At 43.2% G+C, this 25,899-nt stretch overlaps 1 protein-coding gene and 1 pseudogene across 3 annotated transcripts in view; one reads left to right on the top strand and one right to left on the bottom strand.

Annotated features, from left to right (window-relative positions):
* Positions 1–3,826: 3,826 nt before the first annotated feature.
* Positions 3,827–24,817, top strand: LOC101704752 (phosphatidylinositol 4-phosphate 5-kinase type-1 gamma pseudogene; annotated as a pseudogene).
* Ttc27 (tetratricopeptide repeat domain 27) overlaps positions 11,039–25,899 on the bottom strand; it is a 254,203-nt gene continuing 239,342 nt past the window's right edge. Inside the window, exon 27 of one of the 3 annotated variants that reach the window (XR_015453011.1) lies at positions 11,039–11,122. The gene's annotated coding sequence lies outside the window, so the exon portion shown is untranslated. Of the gene's footprint in view, positions 11,123–14,359; positions 17,061–25,899 lie in introns of those variants that run through there. The other 2 variants (XR_015453012.1, XR_015453013.1) reach the window with 2 other exon arrangements.

Here is a 25,899-nt window from a genome sequence, read left to right on the forward strand (position 1 = left end):
GGAGCCAATTATTCTTCATCTCCACAGGAACCCATCAGCCTGAAATGGACTAACACCCTTGGAAGGTTTTATGTTAAATATAAACGAAGAACATCCTAACCACTACCACCACAGAGAAGGTTCTAGAACCTCTCTCCCAAATACTGAGACACAGTGGTGGGAATTATGGGGTTTAGATATAGGCCTGTTAAAACAGAAGAATTTTAAGGTTAATAAGCAAACAATGGTTAGGGTATTTTAAAATTAAAATTTTTTCCAAAAACACATGGAAGGTCCACAGCTACCCTGCCACATGGGGTTGCTGTCCATGTGAAATGTGGCCAGTGTGATTGAGAAAATGAATTTGAAATTTTATTTAACATCAATTAATTTAAATTAAAAATAGAATCATTATATCTATTTTTGTGTTATATTATTTTAATTTTTAAAAAAAGGAGGTTGAGGATGCGGCTCAGTGTGAAGGTCCTGGGTCCAATCCCCAGTACTGAGGGTGGAGGGAGCTCAGGCGCCTGGCGGGATGGATCAGTGACTGTCAGCAGGTCCACCCCCAGTCCCCCTTGTGCTGGCCGCACACCATATGTCTGTGGATTTACTGTAATGTCAAGGCCCCTTCCGGTCTCTGTTAGTGTAGCAGCTAAGAACTTGGCCTCTGAAGGCAAAGTCTCAAGGTTCAAGCTGCAGCTTCACTTCCTGTTAGCTATGCAGTGTGCAATCTGGGACAAGCTGCTGAACTTTTGAAGCCACCGTTTTCCCACCTGTTTAGAAAAGAGAGGAGGGGGAGAGAGTGGAAGTCTCCCTTGCAGGCTGCTTGTGAGGATGAGCAGAGACACAGAGGCAGGGGAGTTATCACTAGGCACAGACAGTAGAAACAGGACGATGTTTTTTGACACTACAACAAAACCATGGTCTTTTCCAACCTTCCTCCCCCTCCTGCTGCCCCACCCCATGCTGGGGATGTTTCTGGAACCCCTCACATTTCATTTTGTGAATGCCTGTGTCTCCTCAGTAGTTCCTCTTTGCTAGCTCCCGGACGTCCACTTCTCCGTGGGTCAACAAGATGGACAAAAAAGCACCACGGTGGAGTAGGGAGTGGATTCTAAGGTGAAGTCTGCCAATAAATTGTAATGTGATCTTTTTCTAAGCCACAGGTTTCTTAGATGTTTTTGGTCAGCATGTTCAATGGAACTTGTACTAGTGGTCATTTTGAGTTCAGAGGGACAGTGTAGAGACAAAATAAGACAGCAAATTCAAAAGCACATCAAAATGGCTAGGTGCTAACACAACAGATACCTCTGTTGCTGATTCATTAAATAATTCCTTTGAAGCTTCCATTCACTCGGTGGACTGATTAAGTGCCTGACTGAGGCAGTTACTTTTGCACTGGTGGAGAGGCCAGAGAGGGGAAAATACGAAAATGAGGAAGATGCATCCCCTTCCTTCTAGGAGAGAGAGAAGCACAAATAGCATAAGTCTTGGCCAAACACATAAACACCACCGGAAACAAATGCAGGATTCCTACAGGAAGGGTTCTTCTCACAGTGGAGATCACTGCCGCTCACAACCAGCATACACCACGTTCTGGGGCAGGTGGAGGAGGTGGGTGGATTGGGAATAGCAAGCTCCATGCTTGGCAATCACTATTCGGATGTGAATCCATTCCGAAATTAGAGGTGGTTTTGCAGCTGTTTGGAGAGTATTATGTCTGAAAAGTCTAATCCCGAGAAAAAACAACCCATCTGTCAAAAAAGAGATGAAACAAACAGCCGATCCCATCACAGACTCTGCCTGGGTGATTTTCACTGGTCCTGCTCCAGGCTGGGCTTAAACACGCTCCTGTGAGGCAGGGCCAGAGACAGTCTGGGGGACAAAGGAAGAAAGATCGCTTGAGCTGAGCCAGCAGCTGTGTCATGGGCCTGAGCTGCCCCTGCTAAAGTTTGCTGGTCCTCACCAGCATCCGGAGTCCCCCAGGCTCACCCTGGGCTCCGCAGAGGACTCATCTCGCTGATTGGGAGCTGACTCTATGCTCTGACATTCAGGTCAGGCCCAGTTGTGCCTTCAATTCTTCCCTGAGCTTGCCTTTGCTTAGTTTCAACTTTTAATTTCTGCCTAGTCTCAGAAGCACACTCCCGAGCAGTTGCACTGGAGAATATTTACTGGTCCTCTGCATCCTTTGTCGGCTGAGCTCTGACAGGGACTGTCATAAATGTCAACTGGGGGAATAACATGGAATACTACAGTCTCCGCCACAGTTCCTTCACAGTTACTTTGAGGACACACCCTTTTGTTCCAGCACAATGATTGGCTTTTCTAGCCCTTTGGGTTTGTGTGATTCTCATCCTCATTCTCACTGACATTGTCCTTTATAATGAACTCCCCTCTTTGTGGGGAGAAAAGGGCTAGAAAATAATCTTTTAAAGCCCAGGGCAGCTAACTATAGTGGTGCACGCTTGTGCTCAGCTTGCATGCTGAGGCAAGAAGATCATAAGTTTGAGCCCAGCCAGGGCAGTTTTGCAATTTAGTGAGACACTGTATCAATTTTTGAAATAAAAAAATAAAGACCCTGGGTTCAATTCCCAGTACCCCCTGCCCACACACACACACAGGATAAGGTCAAAGGGCAGGAACCTTTCAAAACCCACTTCGAGGGCCAGGGATTTAGCTCAGTGACACAGCACCTGCCTTGTAGGCATAAGGTCCTGAGTTTGATCCCCAGTACCGAAAAAAAAAAAAAACACTTTGAAAGAGATCCTGTACCCTCCACAACAGTTCAGGATTGGGACTGGGTCAGCAGCCCCCTCACATAACACAGACTCCAATGCTGAGAGACTTTCCAAGGCTTCCTCTGGTGCCTTCCTTCCAATATTACATGTCTTTCCCTAACTGTAGTCACTGGTGGACAGATAGGTTTTCACAGATGCATTAAATCCATATTTCATAGTTCTGGAGTTGCCAACAGTTGGTTGGTTGGAGTTTAATATATTATCAGTAAGCATCAATTCCTTCTCCACCGAGGCTGAGAGTCATCTGAGATACCTGGTTCTCATCATGGGAATTCCAAGAGAGCACTATCACAATAAGGCTATGTCTATACAAATAATTTTTGGAATTCCTCTTTGGGAAGAATTACCAAAAGCCTGTGGCACTGATTTTTAAAATAGCTCATGGTAGTAAATCTTCATCCATTGCTAATGATTTCAATTTGGGGGAAGAATAATATCATTCTTGTAGGTGACTAGCCAGAGGTGTTTTATGCAATGGTCTCTAGAGAAACAGAATCGAGAGGATAAATAGATATGGAAGAGGTGATTTATTGTAAGGACCAGTTCACGTGATTATGGAGGTCAAGGAGCTCTATGATACACCATCTGCAAGCTGGAAAATCGGGAATACTACTGGTGCAATCCAGTTGAAGTCCAAAGGCCCAAGAACCACCTAAGCAAATGGGGTAATTTCTAGTCTGAAGCCAGAAGGCCCTTGGGATAAGTCCCAGAGTCCCAAAGTATGGAAATCAGAGCTCTGATATCCAAAGGCAGGAGAATATAGATATCTCAGTTCAAGAAAAAGAGAGAACATTCATCCTTCCTCCACAATTTTGTTCTATGTGGGCCCTCAACAGATTGGATGGCATCATCGCCACACCAGTGGGGTCTTCTTTTCTGTCTGTTGTTTCCAATGCTGATCCTTTCCAGAGGGATCCTCACAGACACCCAGAAATACTGGTTTACCAGCTACCTGGTCATTTTTAAACTCAACCAAGTTGGTTCAGCGGCGGCGGCTGAGCTCAGGTGTAACCTCGGGCCTGCCGCCGCCCCCGGGGCCCTGGGCTATGGAGCTGGAGGTGCCGGACGAGGCGGAGAGCGCCGCGCAGAGGCGGGGGGCCGTGGGTGGCGGCAGGTCTGGCTCAGAAGAAGGCAGCCCTGGCAGAGGCCCCGTCGATGACTGGACAGCCTGGCCCCGGCCGTGGAAAGAAGCTGGGGCACCGAGGCGTGGACGCAGCTGGCGAGACCACCTACAAGAAGACCACATCCTCCACTCTTGAGGGAGCCATCCAGCTGGGCATCGGCTACACCGTGGACAACCTGAGCTCCAAGCCTGAGCGAGATGTCCTCATGCAAGACTTCTATGTGGTGGAGAGCATCTTCTTCCCCAGTGAAGACAGCAACCTCACCCCTGCCCACCACTTCCAGAATTTTCGGTTCAAGGAAGTATGCTCCAGTTGCCTTCCGCTACTTCCGGGAGCTCTTTGGGATCCGGCCGCATGATTACCTGTACTCGCTGTGCAATGAGCCGCTCATCGAGCTCTCGAACCCGGGAGCCAGCGGCTCCCTTTTCTACGTCACCAGTGACGACGAGTTCATCATCAAGATCGTGATGCACAAGGAGGCCGAGTTCCTGCAGAAGCTGCTGCCCGGCTACTACATGAACCTCAACCAGAACCCCCGCACGCTGCTGCCCAGGTTCTACGGGCTGTACTGCGTGCAGTTGGGCGGCAAGAACATTCGCGTGGTGGTCATGAACAACGTGCTTCCGCGGGTCGTCAAGATGCGCCTCAAGTTCGACCTCAAGGGCTCCACCTACAAGTGGCGTGCCAGCCGCAAGGAGGAGAAGAGCCTGCCCACCTACAAGGACCTGGACTTCATGCAGGACATGCCCGAGGGGCTGCTACTTGACGCCGATACCTTTGGCGCCCTGGTCAAGACATTACAGCGTGACTGCCTGGTGAGGTGCTGGAGAGCTTCAAGATCATGGACTACAGCCTGTTGCTCGGCGTCCACAACATCGACCAGCAGGAGAGGGAGCGGCAGGCGGAGGATGCTCAGAGCACAGCGGACGAGAAGCGGCCGGTGGGCCAGAAGGCGCTCTACTCCACCGCCATGGAGTCCATCCAGAGTGGTGCCGCGCGCGGAGAGGCCATCGACACCGAGGACACATAGGATGGGTGGGATCCCAGCTGTGAACGGACGCGGAGAGCGGCTGTTGCTGCACATAGGTATCATGGACATCCTGCAGTCCTACAGGTTCATCAAGAAGCTCGAGCACACCTGGAAAGCCCTCGTCCATGATGGGGACACAGTCTCTGTCCACCGGCCCAGCTTCTACGCTGAACGCTTTTTCAAATTCATGAGCAACACGGTCTTTCGGAAGAACTCCTCCCTGAAGTCCTCACCGTCCAAGAAGCGGCGCAGTGCTCTCCTGGCTGTCAAGCCCCTGGGGCCCACAGCAGCCTTCTCAGCCAGCCAGATCCCTAGCGAGGGAGAAGATGCACAGTAGGACCTTCAGGGGGCCCGCAGCTACCCCACCCTGGAGGATGAAGGGCAGGCCAACCTCCTGCCCTGCACTCCACCTTCCTTTGAAGAAGCCACCACCGCCTCCATAGCCATGACCCTGTCATCCACCTCCCTCTCCATCCCTGAGCGGTCCCCTTCCGAGTCCTCAGAGCAGCCTCGGTACAGGCGGCACACACAGTTGTCCGGACAGGATGGCCGGCCCCAGGAGGAGCCACACGCGGAGGAAGACCTGCAGCCGATTACTGTGCAGGTGGAGCCCACGTGCAGCATGGAGATCGTGGTCCCCAAGGAGGACCCAGGGGTGGAGGCCTGTCCAGCAGGGGCCTCTGCATCCGCCGTGGAAGCAGAAACCACCAGCCAGGCCTCGGATGAGGAGGACGTGCCCGCCACTGACAACAGCTTTTCATTTCTAAGCAGGCCCCGCCCCCCCACCCCGGGACCAAGCGCCCGCCACCACCTCAGCCGCTTCCCAGAGGCGCTGCCTGCCCAGCTGAGGCCCAGAGCTCGGGGACATGCCGCCCTGCGGCCAACCCCAACCAACCTTGTCCTCGTCCTGCCCCTGATGGATGCCGGCGGCCGAGCCCCTCCCCACCCCGATGCTCGGCAGGCCACGCAGCGACCCTGGGCCTCCCGTACTGCACCCACCAGACGTCAACCTTCCAGAGCGTCCTGTCCTGTATTTATTTTGGGTCCTTTTTCTTTGCACAGACAGAGGCAAGTGGTGCTTTTTAGGGGAAAAGAGACAAACCGGAAAAGGAAGACACTCCACGCCACCGCACTTTGGTCCTTTGCCTCCACTGCATGTGTCCCACAGGGACGAGGCCATTCCTTGGGACCTGGGCTGCTGGGCCTGGCTGCCCAGGTGAGGCTCCCACTCCAGGACAGGCCCCTGGGTGCTTCTTCCTGCTGTCTCGCTGTCCTGTGTGCTGGGGCTGCCCCTCCCGGCAGCAGATCCTCCCGTGCTTGGCTCAGGTGTGGGGGCCTCAGTGCAGGACGGGCATCCTCAGAGTGGCCCCCAGTGGCTCACTGTTGTGGGACATCCCCAGACCTAGGTGCCCATGAGCAAGAATGCCCAGGTCGTTACATTCCTGCCCCAAGGCTACCGCCCCTCCCGCCAGAGCTCAGGGCTGTGGACTTGTCTGCCTCTTCGCAGCATGGTCCTCATGGTCCCCGGACTCAGAGCCTCTGACTTCCAGAGCGGCTAGACTGGGCCTTGGGGTGCAGGATCGGAGAGCAGGTGTCCTGGGGCGGGCACTTCTGATGCTCAAGGTGCTATCACACGTGACGGCCACCACAGGGCGGGTCCAGGAGCGTTTCCTCTGGGTGTCCCTCTCGTGGCCACACTGTCCAGAGGGTGGGAGAGGGCATGCTGGTGATGGTCCGCAGGCCCTGCCCTCTCGGATCCCCAACACAGAGCCCCATGGGAGGCAGTGGGAGGGGCTTGGAACTGAAGCCACACCTCCCAGAAGAACAGCATCAGCACCGACCCATCCAGGAATTTGATTTTTTTTTTTTTAAGCCCACTGCAAGATGTCAGCCAGCTGTCCAGGCCTCTTTTGGTGTCCCTTCTGCAGTGGGGACATAGTGGGGATCCGTCTGCTCTTCCCAGAGCCACCAACAGGAAACCCATATTCCCGCCCAGACCCTCACGGGACCCAGCTGCTGCCGTGGCTCTGAGGATCTATCCCAGGGAGCCCGATTGGGGTCCCCAGCCCCAGAAAGGGTTTGTCCAGGCCCCAGAGACAGCTGCAGCATCACCTTGCCCAGGCCCCCAAGGACGTGGTCCCACTGCAGAAGGTGGAGTCTGGAAGTCAGCACTGTCGAGAAAAAATGGTTTGTGTGGCCCCCAGTGAGTCACAGCTTGTATGCAGCGCTGGGGGCCGGCGAGATCTTGCAGCCCTCTTGGCTGGATGGCCCAACATTCCCATTTTTGTGTTAAGTCCCAGAGGCCCCATGGGGATCCACATCATGTGGACTGCTTGTTTCATTCCTTTTCAGAGTATTGCAAAAAGGATGCTGAAGTGTCCCTCAAACTGTTTCAAGGGGCCTCACTTGCTTATCATTTCGGGCACAGTGGGCTAGACAGGAGAGACCTATTCATGACATGTGGCAAACTCAAGACTTTCCTCAGACCCCAGGAGGGAGGCCCTGGGTGCACCCGGCTGTCCCCACTCCTGTTAGACCTGTAAATATCCCAATGACCCAGCTCCTTCCTGCCTCGCCTCTCCAGACGGCTGCTCTCACAGACCCTGGACAATGTCTGAGTCCCTGGACTGTAGAGATGGAGAGGCATTTTCTTAGACTGGCAAGGTGGGAATTTCCATGTGTCCCCTTTCAGCCTGTCCCCCTCCCCTCAGGCCATCCCAACTGTCCTCATTCACCTCCACACCTGGCTCAGTGCAATACTCCTGTCCCTGCGGGGTCCGTTGCCAGGGTACTGTTGCCACAGCCCCTCTGTCACCCCCACCACCAGGACGAGCATCCCCTCCACACACACCTCCTCCTCTCCGGTGATTACAGGTTCCATTGCCCAGGCCGGCCCAGTCTCCATGTGGTTGAACCATTTCAGAACAAAAAACTGCAAGCCTGGTGTCTTAACCCACTGGGAGTCCCTCATCCTCAGTCCCTGTGGTCTGGTGTGTGACAATCCGGAGCATGGCTTCCTGTGGCACCAGTAGCCAGGCCATGTCCTTCCAGCCCAGACCCGTGGGCGCCTCTGACAGTACAGCTGCCCCTGGCCCCACAGAATACCGTATGTGGTCCAGGCCCCACCTGCCCCATTCCCACCACACCCCCTCTTTTTACGTTGAAGAGATCTCTAATAAATCGGGTATAAACATCAAAAAAAAAAACTCAACTAAGTTGACACATAAAATTAATCATTCTGTAAGGTAGATATAAAAGTGCTTTTCTCAAGTTATTCAAACTGCCTATAAATGCACTCCCAAAGTATTATCTACCATGAACAAGATCCTAGACTACTAAGTAACATCCCTGAAGAACAGCTTAGTAGTGCTTGTAAATTACAAAGGGGATAGCAATACATATCTATGAAATAGAAAGTGGGAATATTTTTATGACAAATTATCATTAAAGAAAACAAAACTCAGCAAATGTGTTTTCACAAGATCACATAGCTAGTAAATGACACAGAGCCAAGATTTAAGTCCTTAGTCTTCAAACCCAGAGTTCTTAATCCAGGAAGAGCAATTATATAGCATTTATGTTTCCATGTTCAGGACAGATCTTGTCAGTAAATGAGACACTCTCTCCTGATGAGTTAGATTAGCCTCAGAATCTCCAACCCAGCTCTTCTGGGAGCCAAACCAATGGGGTGGGGTTGATACTTGACTTATTTTTCCTTTTGTATTATACCATGTTGAAGAGAGAAGCACTTATTTGGATGTATAACTTCTACTGTGTTTGGTGAGTCCTTTCTCAATAGCTATGTAATATGGCAGTTAAAGTCTTTAGCTTTGATATTTGTTACAGGCCATGGAATCTTAGGATTGATTGAGAAACGGCAGATCTCAATGTTCACAATCATTTATATTCCTCTTTGGAGATTCTCTGAAGATTTATACAAACCTGCCTTCCCACATGGAGGACATATCACTGAAGATTTTCCTGTCTCCCTGGATAGTCTAATTATGTCTTCACTTGCTCAGTGAGGAGCCACAGCCCAACATGAAATCAATACCATAGGAAATGGAGAAACTACCCTGGCTTTTGGCAAATTTAAGCCATGTCTGTTTCCATATGCACAAGTTGGTTTAAGTTCCCCCCTCCCTGCTTTTATTAAGATAAAATTGACAGATGAAAATCATTTATATTTATGATACATGATATTTTGATATATGTATACATTGTCAAATGATTTTTGTCAGGCTAATTAACATATCCGTTACCCTAAAAACCTTTTTTTTTGTAGTGAGAACATTTAATATCTAATCTCTTAGAAAATTTCAGATATAGAATATATTATTATTAACTATAATCACCATGCTTGCTACTGGCTGGATTAGAACTATGTCTCAAAGTCCCACGTGTTAAAGGGTTCCTAGATGGGGGGCCCCAGGAAGACAGTAAAGTCTTTAGAAGCTGGAATCTAGTGGGAGGTCTTAGGTCAGTGGGAGTGTGCCCCTGAAGGCAATATTAAGACCCCAGCCCCTTCTATTTTCTCTCTCTTTTGTTTCCCAGCTACCATGAGGTGACTAGCTTGCTGCACCATATGCCCCCCAACTTGATGTGCTACCTCGCCACAGGCCAAAAAAGCAACAAAGCCAACTGACCATGAACTTAAATCCCTGAACCCATAAGCTAAAAATACACCTTTTCTCTTTATATGCTGAGTGTCTCAGGTATTTGTTGCAGTAACAGAAACCTGACTATCAGTGTTGTACTCCACAGATCATGTACTCCATATATTTTAAAAACTTCTTCATCCTGAATAAGTGAACCATTTTATCTCTTCATCAGCATGTCTTTATTCTCACCCCCACACCATCTAACCACCACAGTCCCTAGTAACCAACATTCTATTCTCTGCCTCTACGGGCTCAGCAGTTTTAGATTCCACATGTAAGTGAGATCATAGTTTTTGTCTTTCTGCACCAGGCTTATTTCACTTAGACAAAAGTTCTCCGGATTCACGATGTTGTCCCAAATGATAACACTTCCTTCTTTTTACAGGCGGAACAGTATTCTATTATATATATGTGCACATTTTCTTTATTTATAGATCAATGACCCTTTTAGGTGACTTCATATTGGCTATTATGAACATGCTGGAAAGACCATGGGATTGCAGATAATTCTTAAAGATACTGACTTCAATTCCTTACCCAGGGGAGGGACTGCTGGATCATGCAGTAGTTCTCTCTTTTTTAATTTATTTATTTACTTTGAGAAACCACTATACTGTTTTCCATAATGGCCATAAGTTATTTTGTTTTTAATGTTGAATTAAGTAAAGTAATCTGATATCCCTGTTGGAGGTCTTCTGGAGTTCTCAATTGAAGCTAGATTGCATTTTAAAATGCTAAATACTTCTTCTGACTTCAGCTTGTAACAACAAATTAGCATTTCTCCAAGGGCATCTGGGAACTCCTGCATCCGAATCACCCAGGGAGTATTTTAGTATCTTAGACATTGTCTAGTATTTGGTGATATTTCTCAGACATTCCTTTTTAATAAGTTCCTTGGATGACTTCCAATGGTCTAGGAACTACTTTCAATTAAAATGTAGGCAATCATAAAAGACTATCGTTAGTGTCACAGGGAAGATAGGTATTTATCTGTATATCTATGTATATATCTATCTGGTTCTTTAAATCTAGTGAACAGAGAAGAGAAGGAAAAGTGAACAAAATTCCTTAGAGTACTGGATTCAAAGAGAAAAGGAGATTGCAGAAGTTGAAAGCTAGTCAATAGAAATTACAAAACAGAAGGATAGAGAAAATATTAAAAACACAAATATTAGCAACTTGGAGCATAATAGTCTAATATACATGCAAATGGCATATCAGAAGGCAAGGAGAGATAAAATTGGACAAAAGAGAATAATCATCGAAAGATTAAAGACTAATTGTCAACATTTTTCCAAAAGTGGTAAAGGACATCAAATTGTCAACAAAACTCAAGAAGGAAGAATAAAAAGAGAATTGCTCCTAGGTACGTCATAGTCACGTAAAACCAAAGATAGAGAGGAAAATCATGAAAGAAGTTAGAGAGAAAAATGCACTGCTTACCTGGGGGAGGTGGAGGGGAGAGGGGGCACCGGGGACATCTCTGACTCTCCTCAGAACTAATAAAACCCAGAAGATGAAATAACGCTGTTCAAGTGCAAAAAGAAAAATAACATATGTCAAACCAGAATTCCACATCTGATGAAAATATAGTTCAAAGTGAGAAATAAATTAAGACATTTTTAATGAATCAAAACCTGAGACAATGTGTCTCCCGCAGATCCAAATTATAACAAACAGGCCGTTCATTTTGTTTACATCACTACAATCTCTAGAGGTTTTGTAAATTAAAGAAAGCCTGAATCTATAGAAAGGAATAGAAAGCACTAGAAAACATAAATAAGTGGGTAAATATAAAATGCTATTTTTCTTTAATTTTTAAAATATGTTTAAATGTTTAGATAAAAATAATAGCAACTAGGGCCAGGGATTTAGCTCAGTGGTTCCGCCACCTGCCTCACAAGCGCAAGGTCCCAAGTTCAATCTCTGGTACAAAAAAAAAATAATAGCAACTAGCCAGGCATGGTGGTGCACACTTATAATCCCAGCACCTTGGAAGCTGAAGCAGGAGGATTGCCATGAATTTGAGGCCAGCCTAGACTATATAATGACTCCAAGGCCAGCCCAAGCTATGAAAATGACAAACCAAAACAACAACAACAAAAATAATAGCAACTATTGTGGGACATATAACAGAAATACAGAAGTAGAATATATGACCAGATGGCACAAAGGGATGATGAAGATAAAGGAATTTTAGTATTTTAAGCTATTATGCTATCCACAAAGTGCTATATTTATTCACTATAGACAATGATAAATTAAGGTTGCATATTGAAATTATTAGAGCCACTGTTAAAAAAATAAAGCAAAGAGGCATAACTAAAAACCAGTAATATAGATAAAGGGAATATGAAAATAATAGATAAGGGAAGCAGGAAGGAAATAACAAAAAAGATCACATGCGACAAATTTTTAAAAAGCAAGATGATTCAGAAACCCAACCTATCAGAAATTATATCCATCCCAATGATGAATGTAACTATATTGTATACCTAAAATGTACCAATAAACTTAATAAAACTAAATTAAAAATAAATAAAAATGAAATTATATCCAATATGAGATTTCATAATTATATGAAAAGGTAGACAGCCAGGTATGGTGGTGCATGCCTGTAATCCCAGCATTTGGGAGGCTGAGGGAGGAGGATCGCCATGAGTTCCAGGCCAGCCTGAACTACAAAGGGAGACCCTGACTCAAAAAATCAAAAAAAAAAAGAGAGAGAGAGAAAGAGAGAAAGAGAGAAAGAAAGAAAGAAAGAAAGAGAGAGAGAGAGAAAGAAAGAAAGAAAGGAAGGAAAGGTAGAAATATTTTTTTCACCAGGAAAAGTGACAGCCAGATTGTATATATTATTCATAAGACGTACTTCACTGTTTGGGGAGAAAATGATTTAAGTGTTCTCTATCTTCACTTATCTTGTGTATTTTCTTCTTTTTTCACTTAGTCTAGAAATTACTAAGAGAAAAAGATTGAAATCTCTTTATATTTCTCCATTCTTTCAGTTCTTGTTTTGTTTATTTCAAAGCTCTGTTACTAGGTGCATATATAATAAAGCCTGCTATATCATCTTTATGAATTGATCCCTGTATTATGGAATTTTCCTCTTTATCCATAGTAATATCCCTTCTTATGATCTGTATATTATCTAATACTAATATATCTACTTCAACTTTCTCTTTATTTGGTTAGTGTACATGTTGGCATCTTTTTTTTAATGTTTCTGAGTTTTTGGGGGGTTGGTTTGTTTTTTGTTGTTTTGGGCCTGGGTTTTGTTTTGTTTTTTGAGACTGGGTCTCACTATATAGCCCGGGCTGGCCTTGAACTCACAGTGATCCTCCTGCCTCAGCCTCCTGAGTGCTGGGATCACAGGCATGTGCCACCATACCCAGCTGATGTTTTTGAATTTAACATGGTTTCCATCGCTAGACAGCATATACAGTACTGGATCTTGGCTGTTATTTCATTTGATCTTACAGTATCTGGCCTTAATTGGAGCAGTTAGACCTTTTACAGTGACCATAATTACATGGTTGGGTGTACATCCATCATCTTGCTGCTTGTTTTGTACTTTCCCATCTGTGCTTGTTTTTTTCTTTCTGGAAATTTTTCATTGTTGTCACTACCATACTAGCCTGATTGCTTTCTTTTTGATAAACTTTAGATTTACAGAAAAGTTACAAAGATAGCACAAAAAGTTGTATACTCCACTCCTAGTTTCCTTTGTTGTTAATATCCTGCATCTATATGGTATATTCACCACAACTGATAAAGTAACACAAGAACATTACTCACGGACATTATTATTAAATCCACACACCCCCACACCCCGTACTGAGGATGGATCTCAGGACCTTGAGCTTTCTGGGCAGGCGTGGTGTCACTAAATACCTGGCCCTAAAAGTTCTTAATCTATTCAGATTTCCATAGTTTTCACCTAACATCTCTTCTATCCCACCCAGGACACCGTTATATTTCACTTCATGTTTCCTTAGGCTTCCAGTGGCTGTGTCAGTTTCTCAGACTTCCCTTGGTTATGGAAACCTTGGCAGTATTTTTGTTTTTTGAGACAGGGTCTCACTACATAGTTCAGGTTGGCCTTGAGATCACTATGTAGCACAGGCTGGTCTCAAACTTGCAGAGATCCTCCTGCCTCAGCCTCCTGAGTGCTGGGATTACAGGCGCTCACACACCACCAACCCGAGCCTGACCTTGACCGTTCTGAAGAACTCTTGTCAGGTACATTATCGAGTGTTTTGCAATTTGTGCTTATTGGATGTATTTCTCACGGTTCAACTGGGTTTCTGGGTTCTGGAGGGAGAACCAGGAACAGGAAAGGTGCCTGCTATCAAGAGGTTTGCTTCCACCACCTGGCAGAGGGAGTGTTTGCCAGGCTTCTCCACTGTAAAGTTACCCTTGCCTCCTTTTCATCCCAGACTCTGAAAGGAAGTCATTTCAGGGGCCAGGAATTGTTCAATACAGAAATTATTTGGAATTCTCCTGCAGGGGAAATTTGTCTCTTTCCCCTTATTATTTATTTATTCAATTGTTTATATTAATAGGAACTCATTTTATACTTTAAATTATAATTCAATACTACATGGCTTATAGCCTTTTAGCTGGCTCCTATATCCCTTTGACACCATACCCCCCCATTAAAAAATCCTTACTTTCTGGTACCACCAACTCCTCTTGTTTGTTATGGTCTTGAACCTAGAATCAGCCACTTGCTCTGGACCCTTTAATTAGAGAATGGTATTAGAAACAAATATCTGGGGCTGGGGGATGTAGCTCAGTGCTAGCGTACTTGGCATGCATAAAGCCCTGGGTTCAACCTGTAATGCTCATGCACGCACATACACACGCACATACACACATACACACACACATACACACACACATACACACACACACACACACACAGTTCAGAGCTTCAAACTGAATAGACCTATCTATAGAAACCAAAATCTGAGGGCCAGACGTGCTCATTCCTACTAGGGTATCGTTGATTCTAGACCCTCTTGCTGACACAGCAAGGAGATACATGCGGTATCCTAATTTGTACATTTACATATATGGGCAAGTATTTCAAGACATAGCCATCCGTAGTTATAATAAGTGAAACACGAGTTCATAGTGATGTCTTCAACTCAAAGCCAGTACCACATGGATCATTCTAATCTTCTTCCATACAGAGAACGTCTTTCGAAATGGTACTTTCCATCCTGGCCATTTCCTCCCTCTTTCCCTCAACTCAGCGTTCCCCAGCCTTTTGGGCAGCAGAGGTTGGTTTCATGGAAAACAACTGCTCCGTCAGGAAGGATGGAGATGGTTTCGGGATTAGATTCTCATAAGCAGCATGCCGCCTGCATCCCTCGCAAGCACAGTTCAGGGTGGGGTTCGTGCTCCCGGAGAACCTAATGCTGCAGCCGACCTGCAGGAGGCACCGCCCCGGTGGTGAGGAAACTCCCTTGTCACCCACCACGCCCCTCCTGCTGTGCACCCTCATTCCTGCCAGGCTCCCAGTTGGTGGTGCCAGTCCATAGCGTGGGGTTGGAGACCCCTGTCCTAAGTCATCCCACTTAGAAGCGTTTCCCCTAAGCTTTCATTACACCTCCAGTTCTGAGCCAGTATGGTGTATCTGTTCAATAAACTTCCTCTTCAGCCGTGAAAACCCTTTGTCTAAATGCTCAAAATATGGAACATCTATACTAGAAAGCACCAGATAACTGCTGTGTGGACTTCTGAATTTACCATTTGCCTATGGAGGGAGGCTGAGCAGGCACATTTAGTTGTTTTGTGCCTCAGTTTCCCCACGCATAAAAGGAGCATAATTTTCTCTCAGTAGGGTATTATGGGGGTCAAATATATTATGCAGCAAAAATAGCTTTGTAAAAACCACTGAGAATGGAAATGAAATTATAGTGACTTTGACCAAGCTCCTGAGCTGAGCCTGACAATGTGAGGATGAAACAGACCCGTGGCAGTTAGGGTTGAACGCCCACTTGTTCGGCACTGGGGTCTGCACGTGTGTCTGGGTGGGTCACGAAGGCATGGCACTTGGGCTGTGTCTCATCCTTCCCCTTCCTCTCCTGCTCTGTTTCCCAGTCACCATGACCTGCTTTGCACTGCATCCTTGCACCACGTTTCCGTCATGGAGCCAGGTGACCAGAGACGGAAGTCTTGAGCCAAATTAAACTTCTCCTGATGCAGTTGTAAGTATCGGGTATTGTGTCCAGCCACAAGAAAGCTGACTAATACAAAACATCATCTCATTTAATCCTCAAATAGCATTTTTATGGTCCCCATTTTATAAATGAGGAATAGAAGTTAAGGACTTAGTAAATGGTAAAGATGATAATAAATCGTTACGTTTCCTGGGGGCTTACCACGGGCCTGGCACTGTTGTAAGAAATATGCATCCAGCGAGTCACTTAATTCTCACAACAACCCGAGGAAGCCGGTTTCTCACACAGAGGAGAAAGCTGAAGTACCGAAAGGATTCCACAGACATTCCTTTCTCAATTTTCTAGTGCCTCTCCATCTTTTTAACCTCAGTGGTTCTCTGAAGTAGTTGGTTCTGCACCTCCATGTTGAGAAGATTCCTGAATCTTCCTGAATGAGGACTCCCTAATAAATGTACATTTGCCCAGCCAAGACTGGAGCTAAACAGACCACTGGACATTGCTGTGAATGGATGAGATGTTCAGAGGTGCTGCAGGATGGAGCCACAAAGAAAAGAGGACAAACCCACAGAGGAGTGGAGCCAGGACCCTAGCATGCTTCCAGTGGACCTCAGCCACTTAAGGATTTGTTATGTGAGATAATAAATTCCCTCATGGCTTAAGCCATCCTGAGTTGAGTCTCTGATTACTTGCAGCTAAAAGCATCCTCCCTGGGCTGGGGATTTAGTTCAGTGGTTCTGGCACCTGCCTCGAAAGCGCAAGGTCCCGAGTTTGATCCCCAGTACCAAAAAAAAAAAGCATCCTCCCTAACGCAACATCCCAAAAACCTCTTTGTTATTGAGAACATCTATGGCTGGGAATCTTTGCTGCAAACCACCCCATTTCCCAGAGGCACCAGCCAAGAAATTCTTCCACAAACCAATGAAATTTGGAGTCTTTGTGGTCAGATGCCCTCTGTCTGCCCTTTTCTTTCCCCGAGCTTTATCCCCTTACACAACTACTCAAAGGCACTTGGTACATTGAAATCACTCTCGCATCACCAAAAGCATTTCGTAAAGCTATAAGATACAGACTGGAGACACTTGAAGAGAAACAATGCTTTGAACTAAAGCATGTTTCCTAGTGTTATTGAATAACACATCAATAGGACTCTCTTAGCCATATACTCCCACTGCGTTATTCATCTTCAGGCTGCATTGGTGAGAGTGCCAGCGTGCTTCTGGGGGCCTCCTGAGCACTTCTTTCTTTTCTGTTCCTTTCCTTGATTACATTCAAAAGAACTAAAAACAAACAAGGCATGTTAATTACTAAGGGATATTCATTATGCTGTTCAAAGCCTCCAGCTCTAAAGAATCAGAACAATTTATTTTCTGAATCCACATACTATAGTTCCCAAACCAGACAACATGGGGACAATCTTTAGAAGTTGTTGAAAACGTTCTTTCACTGTAAGCTGTAGTGCCCTGGAGCAACGTTAGGAGATCTTCCTGTGGGTCCTGAGGCAATAATTAAGCCTTTTTCAAAAGATGTACAGATGCAAGTGCTTGAGATTATAAAGCCCTGCCAATTCCAAAAAGTAAAGAGAATAAATCCAACACCCATTAGTAACCATAATGATTTAACATTTTGCCATATTTGAAATGCACGTAATTATAATGATGGAGATCTCAATTTGATTGGTTAAAAATTTAGTTAAATCAATAGTCCCATTCCTATTTTTCTCTTTAAGGGTTATTTACAACTAAATGTTCCAATTCTGAGTCTTTCACAACCGTGAGAGAGTTGGGGCCAAGAATAGGCCATAAATACTCCAGATGGAACCTGAAGCTTCGCTGCTATGTGGAGTTGGGTTATGACCGCTGAGAAGACTTCGTGGGATGCTCATTCAGGACATTCAGGAGGGAGAAATGCTCTGTAAGCACCAAACTGGCTAGGTCTGAACATTACAAGCTTCAGGGAGGTAAAAAAATCTAAAGTTACTCAGGTCTGTGTCTTGATGAATTCTTTTAATGCACACTTACTCCAAGACTTTATTTTATAAGGATCCTCCTTTTATAGAATATCAATATGCAATTTGAAGTGAAGAAGTCTAGAAATTAAACACTTATCCATTCCCTACTGTATTAAACTACACATTCCGTCTGATCATTGCAAGGCTTGAACAATTTTCTTCCAAATATGAACATCATAAAGCTTCCCATGCCAGACATAGTCCTGTTGAAATTTCTATTCAGACCATTTATAAACATTTGTAGCTTTTCTCTGGTTTCCAACCTTCCTAGAAAAAAAGGAAAATTCAAACAGAGCAATATGTGGACAGATACAGCCTAGCATTAGCTAGTCTAAGGAATAGTCTACCTTCCCAGGCAAGAAGAAAGCAAACAATTGCTTGATCTCAGCAAAATCATCTCTTTTCCCCTGTTAATGCTTAAGTATTCTATCTTGCAGAAGCTTAGAAGATTAGAAATCAAGTTCAGAAAATAAATGGTGGTATTGGTTACACAATATTGTAAATGTACTTATTGCAATTAAATTGTACATTTCAAAAGGGTTAACATGGTAAATTTTGTTATATATATTACCACAATAAAAAATTTGAAAATTAGAAATGATAAAATATTTACTGAATAGTTGAATAATAATTCAAATGAAATCTTTAAAAACAAATCTTTTATCATGGCTTTTGGGCAAACAGAAAGCACTTCCAGAGTTGACAAGATGAAGTTTATAAGAATCATGTGTAACTCTATTTCTCAAACACTCTGTGGACTGAGGCCCACTCATGCTCTTTGCTTTCTCAACCTGAAAAAGAGCAGGAGATCTGATGATTAAAACTATAAACGATTCCAAATTTAAAATATGGTTTTACTCTGCTTCTGGACAGGTCCCTCTCTCGTGCATTCTCCTATCTGGATATATCTAGTCACAGTTATCTGGTTACCCAAATCTATATGGCATTATTTGATATTAAGAAATGTAATTTTAGGGGCCGGGGATTTAGCTCAGTGGTTTCACCACCTGCTGTGCAAGCGCAAGGACCCGAGTTTGATCTCCAGTACCAAAAAAAAAAAAAAGAAATACAATCTTAATCTCTGTTAAGTCATACTTATTCATTTGAAATGCTTTTTCAACTGGCACATTGTGTATTTAGGGTTATTGGGGGGGAAAAAAAGCCCTAACAAGGCTGTCTATAAGTTTTGTTAAACATTTAGCATCTGTTTCTCAAAATCCACTAGTAAAGGACTCAAGAAAGCTAATAGGGCGATCTAGTTTTATTATGGGGACCTGCCACCTGGGAAATTGTGCCTTATGTGCCCCAGAAATGTGTGACTTCAACCAAATAGAAAAACAAGCCATTAGAGTTTCTCCCTGACATGGCCTTAGGTTACAACTAGCCAGCATATGATGAAAGTTTATGCTCCTTTCCACATAAGTTATTTTTCCAACTAAAAATTATTCCCAGCTGTTCTGACCCAGATGTGTTGGCAGCCCAGGCCAGGAGGGCCATTTTACAGGTGATGAAGCCCCCAGACAATAAAGTTTACACGACTTTTATATAGCTGGTCTCCAATACACCTTTGGACTTCTAACACCCCCTTCCCCCACCAAAACCAGCAGTGGTTTCCTGACACTCAGGGCACAATTAAAGGGGATTTCAGTGCTGTAGGTCCAAACTTATATAGGCCCTGAACTCCTGAAGCAGGAGTAAGATAAATTATCCAGCTTCCCTTTCCCCCTCCGGAACTCAGTCTGCTTTCACTGGAAATAGATTCAGGCCAGTAAGAAACTGATCAGAAGTATGATAGTCCCTTGGATTTGGCTTCCCGGAGAGGTAAGCTGTGGTATCTGAATGAATCCATTAAGCTACCATTCATCTTTTAGCCTCCTGGTGTCCCATTCTAGATGCTATCAACTTCACTCTTTCCTGTACATTTAAGTGCATGATCATTTTTGTTATGTAGCAGTTGTTGACAAAATTAATACAACACTAAGTTTCACTAGGATGTCAGAAGATAACCAAGGTAATGGATGGTAAATGGGGTGACTGTATAGGTTTTTCCAGGACAGTCTCAAGCAGTTACCGATATATCAAATCCTTCATTTAAAAATAAAACATTATAAATAATAGTGGAATTGAACAAGCTGCGATGGGTCTAGTAGACCTCCGCTTGGCATTCCCGGCTGCACTAGGTTTGAACAGCAGTAGTGATGAGATGAACGCAGTAAACTGAATTCTCACAGTAACCGCTGATAAAATCTGAAGGATGCCTAGCTGTAGGCTTCGCTGTTTCCCCTACTGTTCCCTGATAAGTCACAATGAAAATTCCTTTAAAGGCCAGCACAATAAAATGCAGTGCCTGGGGACTTGGTAGTGGTGGAAATGTATTCAGCCTGCTGCCCGCTGTCTGCTGCTACTCCCTGAGGTGCCCTGGAGGCTCCAGAAAGCTATGTGGCCACCCATCAGAAGGGTCAGTGGGAAGTGGGAGGTAGAGGTTATGAGAAATATGTGCAGAAAATGAAGGCTGGCTACCCCATAACAGTGCATACAGACTGCAGTTTGAATATTCTTGTGTAAAGTTGTTTTGTCATTTGCTTTATACAAATAGTTTATCAATAACTTATTTATTGCATTGTTTGATAACATATTTTTCTTTTGCAATAAATCTTTTTGGCAGCAACCAACTTGAAAAGTCACTTTCAGTGAAAAATATTAAAATTATGGGTTACTATTAACTTGCATATTTTTTTTCAGTTTCTATTATTTATTAGTACATGTTTGCAGTACATAATGATTACAGTCCTTATTGGGCACTGGTCCACGTACATAACACATCTTAATTCTTTTTTCACCCTCTTTCTCCTACTCTTGATCCCCTCCCCATTTGAGAAAGCTCTATTTCCTTGTTTCTTATTATCTATCTTTTATTTTGCTCTTCATATTTTGGGTTTCGCATTTAAGAGAAACCATGTGATATTTAACCTTATATATCTGATCTACTTCACTTAATACTGTGGTCTCAAGGCACATCGATTTTCCTACAAATGACTCGAGTTTATCTTTTTTTATAGCATAGTAGTGCTCCATCATGTAAAAATAGCACATTTTCTTTATCCATTCATCAGTTGATGGGCATAGAGGCCACTTTCAATATTTAGCTATTATGAATTGTACTGCTATAAACATGAGTATGCATGTGTCATTGTAATATGATGTCTTTAACTCTTTGGGGAAGATACCTAGAAGGGAAATAGCTTGGTCAAATGAAATTTCTAGTTTTAGTTTTTTAAGGAATCTCCATACTGATTTCCATTGTACTAGTTTACATTCCTGTCAACAATGTACAAGGGTTTCTTTTTTCCTGCAGCCTCACCAGCATTGTTGTTATTTGATTTCTTGATGATAGCCATTCAGAAAGGGTTAGATGAAATCTCAGTGGTGTTTAAATTTGCGTTTCTCTAAAGGCCAGAGATGCTGAACATTTTTTCATGTATTTATCGGTTGTTTGTACTTGTTCTGAGAAGTATCTATTCATTTCAGTTACCCATTTTTTGATTCTTTTATTTAGGGTGGATCTAATTTTTTTGAGTTCTTTATATATCTAGATATCAGTCCTCTGTTGGGGGTGTGGCTCATAAAAAATTATTCCATTCTGCCTGTTGTCTCTTCCCCTGTTGGTTGTTTCCTTTGCTGTGGAAAAGCTTTTAGTTTAATACGATCCCATTTGTTGATTTGTTGTGCAATTAATGTGCTGTTCAAAAATTTCTTGCCTACTCGTATGCCTTCAAGAATTTACCTGCTCTATCTTCCAGCAGAATGTTTCTGCTTTAACATTTAGTTCTTTGATCTGTTTTGCTTTTAGTTTAGTTCATAGTGAGAGATATGAGTTTAGAGTCTCTCTTTTTACTGTGAGAGATATAGGTCTAGATTCACTCTTCTGCATGTGGCTAGCCAGATTTCCCAGCACCATTTATTGAAGAGGCTATTTTTCTGCCCATGAGTATTCTTGGTCTCTTTTTGAAAGATCAGATAAGATGAATGTGTCTTGGATTGTTTCTGGATCCTCTGTTCTGTTCCATTGATCCACATGTCTGTTTTTGTCCCAGTACCATGCTATTTTTTAATCACTATGGCTTTGTAATATAACTTGAAATCCAGATTATGAGGCCTCCTGCTTTGCTTTTGTTACCCAGGATTGCTTTTGCTCTTCTGGGTCTCTTCTTGTTCTATATGAATTTTAGGATTTTTTTCTCTAGTTCAGTGAGGAAAGCTGTTAATATTTTGAGTGGGATTGCATTGAATCTGTATATCAGTTTTGGAAGTATGGCCATTTTGACTATATAGGTTTTGCCAATTCAGGAACAAGGGATATCTTTCCATCTCAATATCCTCTTTGAGCTCCTCTTTCAGAGTGCTGTAGTTTTCATTGTAGAGATCTTTCACTTTCTTGGTTAGGTTAATTCCTAAGTATTTAGTTGTTCTTGATGTTATTGTGAATGGCATTGCTTTCCTAATATCTTTCTCTGTGAGTTCATTAATGATGGACAGGAATGCTATTGATTTTGGTGTGTTGATTTTTATACCCTGCTACATTACTGAATAGGGCTATTAATGCTAGGAATCTTTGATGGAATTTTGGGTCTTCTATGTAGAAGATCATATTGTCCAACTTGAATAAAATTTCTGTTGATGTCAAGCATCCACAATAGAAATATCATAATGATTTGGGATACAGTTTCATAATGAAGTAATTCACTCAAGTTCGATTCCAAATTTTCTTGTGTGTCCCTGAATAATTAAATATTAGCTGCTAATGAATATTTACAGCACAATAAAACTGTATAGACAATAAAATGGCACAAATTTTATTATTTATATTTATAATATAAACATGATGTTTTGGTATACATATCCACCATGAAATGATAACTATAGTCAAGCCAATTAATACACCCATCATCTCCCATACTTACCCTTTTATGTGTGTGGTAAGAGCACCTAAAATCTACTGTCCTAGAAAATTTTCCAGTGTATAGTAAAATATTTATTATACTCAAGTATACATGCTCTACTTAGATCTCTAGATTCTTCATCCTACATAAATGCAACCGTGAACCCTCTGACCTACATCTCCTATTCCATAACCTTCCCCCCAGCCTACCCTGGTAACCATGCTTCTATGGTCTGTTTCTATATATTCAACTTTTTAATGTAATCTTTTTTATTATTCATTAAGTTCATTGGTACGTTTTAGGTATATAATATGATGACACTCATCATTGGGAATTTGTAACTTTACATGATGTATCTTGCTTCTTATTTTTTCCCCAGTCCCCTGCCCTCCCTTCAATGCTTCCACCGCTCTACCCCTCCCTATTTACAAAGACTTTGTTTCCATGTTTTCCTTTTCTCATATTTATTATTTTCCCTTCTTTCCTTTCCCCTAGGCCTCCCAGTTCCCCTTCCCGTTTGGACTTGGTCTTCCTATTTCACAAATGTACAAAAGTTTTGATCATCCTTTTCATATACTTATTTGCCACTTTTTTTTTTTTTTTTGGAGAGATGCCCAGACCTGTAGCCCATTTCTAAAACATGTTGTTTACTTTTTTATTATTAAGTTTTATGTATTCTCTGTGTTTTGGATATCAATCCTTCACTAGATCTGTATTTTACAATAATTTCTCCCAGCGTGTGAGTTGTTTTTTTTCTTTTTCTTAACCATGCCTTTCACAAGCAGCACTATTGAACTTTAATGAAGTTCAGCTTACTGATATTTTTCTCTCATGAATGATGCTTTCTTTCATGGATAGTTTGTATCTAAGAAGTCATCATTAAAGGTCACTTAGATTTTTTTTATATTACCATTTAAGAGTTGTCTTCAGAGAATACTTGGATCTGGGAACTTTATAAAGACAAGAGTTCTTTCGTTGTGGTTTTGTGTTTTTCTTTTTTGGATTTTCAGTGCTGGGCATTGACTGAAGGCCTTGCACATGCTAGGCAAGTTCTTTACCACCTCAACTAAATCTCTACCCCAAGATAAGAGTTTTACTTTGGCCTACAATTCTGGAGGCTGGATAGGTGACTGCATCTGGTGAGGCTCTCTGCTGTGTCACCACGTGGAAGCTGACATCTCACAGCGGGAGCGTGGGCAATGGAGTGCACATGGTGAGAGAAGAAACATGGTGAGTGAGAGAGGGGGCTGCTTCTTTTAGAGCCTGTTCTCCAGGGAGCTGGCCTGGTGCTGCCATCCTTGAGAACTGTATTGATCATGGAGGAGGAGCCCCATGGTCTGATCATCCAGTATCCCCTTCCCTACCCTGAACTCAGTAGCACTACACTGGGGACCAAGCTTCCATCACATGAAACTTTGGAGGTTCACGCCGTGTCCAAAGCCCAGCCAGGGGTCTCACAGTTTTATACTTCTTTTTTATATCTTTGATGTATCTTATGAAGAGTGTAAGAACTCTGTCTAGATTTACTTATACCTGCATGTGGATGTCCAGTTGTTCCATCTCCACTTAGTAAAAAGACCGTCCTGTCTCTGTGAAATCACACCTTTGGTGACAATCACTTGACTTATTTATGTAGACCTGTTTCTAGCACCTGCATTGTTTTGCATTGATGTTGTTTTCTGATTTTTCCTTTCTTCACCAATTCTATCCTGTATTCCATACTACAGCTTTATAGTAAGTCCCGAAGTTGACAGTGTCAGTCCTCTGGGGAATTTTCAGATCTTTGCCAAGATAACCTGGTTGTTTTCCCCTTGGAGTTTCTTGTCCTGACAACATCTGATGAACCTCTTGGGTGGAAGAGTACATCCCAGTAAGGTCATAGATAATGATGGATCACATGGCTGTGATTTTATTTTCAGAGCTGAATTTGGATGCTTCCCTTGGAATGAAGAATCCTCCCAAGCTGGAGGCTGATGCCTTTGAAGGCTCGGCTGGCATCACTCATAAATTTCCAGTCCATGGCCTCTGTGGTGCGGACAATGTCCTCGCTGGTGGAGAGAGAGAGAGAGGTCCCTGGCCGCCTTAAGCCCTGGTCAGTTCAACCTCTTTTTAATGTAATTTTTTAGGCTCCACATGTAAGAGTTTATGCAGTATTTTCTTCATGTGTCTGGCTTATTTAACTTAGCAGAATGTCTTCTAGGTTTATCAATGTTGTCACAAATGGCAGGGTATCTTTTTTTTTTCTTCAGTGCTGGGGATTGAATCCAAGGCCTTACACATGCTAGCAAGTGCTCTACAGTGGAGCTATATAACCAGCCCCAGGATATCCTTTTATATAAAAAGCTAAACAACATTCCATTGTGCCTGTATATCACAATTTCTCTATCCATTCATCTGTGAATAGACACTTAGGTTGATTCCAATATGTTGGCTATTGAGAATAATGCTGCAGTGATCATGGGAGTGTAGCAATCTAGGAAGTGCTGATTTCCATTCCTTTGGGTAATTACTCAGAGGAATTGCTGGGGCACATGACTTTTCTATTTTTAATCCTCAGAGGAACCTTCATCATGGCTGCAGTAATTCACATCACCACCCAGAGTATGCAAGGTTCCCTTTTCTCCACATCCTCACCACTATTTATCTCTTATCTTTTCTAAAATAGCCATCCTAATGGGTGTCACACCACTTTTATATCAGCATCACCAGATGCTTCTACTGCCAAACCAGTTAATTCTACTAATGATTCACTGCTTTCAAAACCAAATTCATGGAATAAAATTAAACCTTTGCAAAGTTCTTCTTTCAAAGAGGAAAAATCTAATATCATTCTGATTGTTACTACAAATCCAAAGGTTTCATCACTGAAGAAAAAATTTGTTTTTGAGGTAATAAATTTTGATGGGCAGAATCCTGGTGGAAACAATAGTCTTACTAAATTAAGAGGGCATGGAGCAGAAATATACTTGGATTAGAGTAAGAAAAGACAAATGTTTGAGGAGACAGAGATGTTTAACTTAATTTAAACACTACACAACGTATACATGTATCAAAACCTCACATGGTACCCCATAAATATATACAGTTGTAATGTTTTTATTTATCAGTTACAATAAATTCAAATTTTAAAAACTTTCAACTCTTGAGCTTGAAACTTTCAGAGAATCG

Source organism: Heterocephalus glaber, unplaced genomic scaffold, assembly GCF_053883595.1.
Source record: "Heterocephalus glaber isolate CG9 unplaced genomic scaffold, H.glaber_assembly_v1.0 deba00001457, whole genome shotgun sequence".
NCBI classification, from domain to species: Eukaryota; Metazoa; Chordata; class Mammalia; order Rodentia; family Bathyergidae; genus Heterocephalus; species Heterocephalus glaber.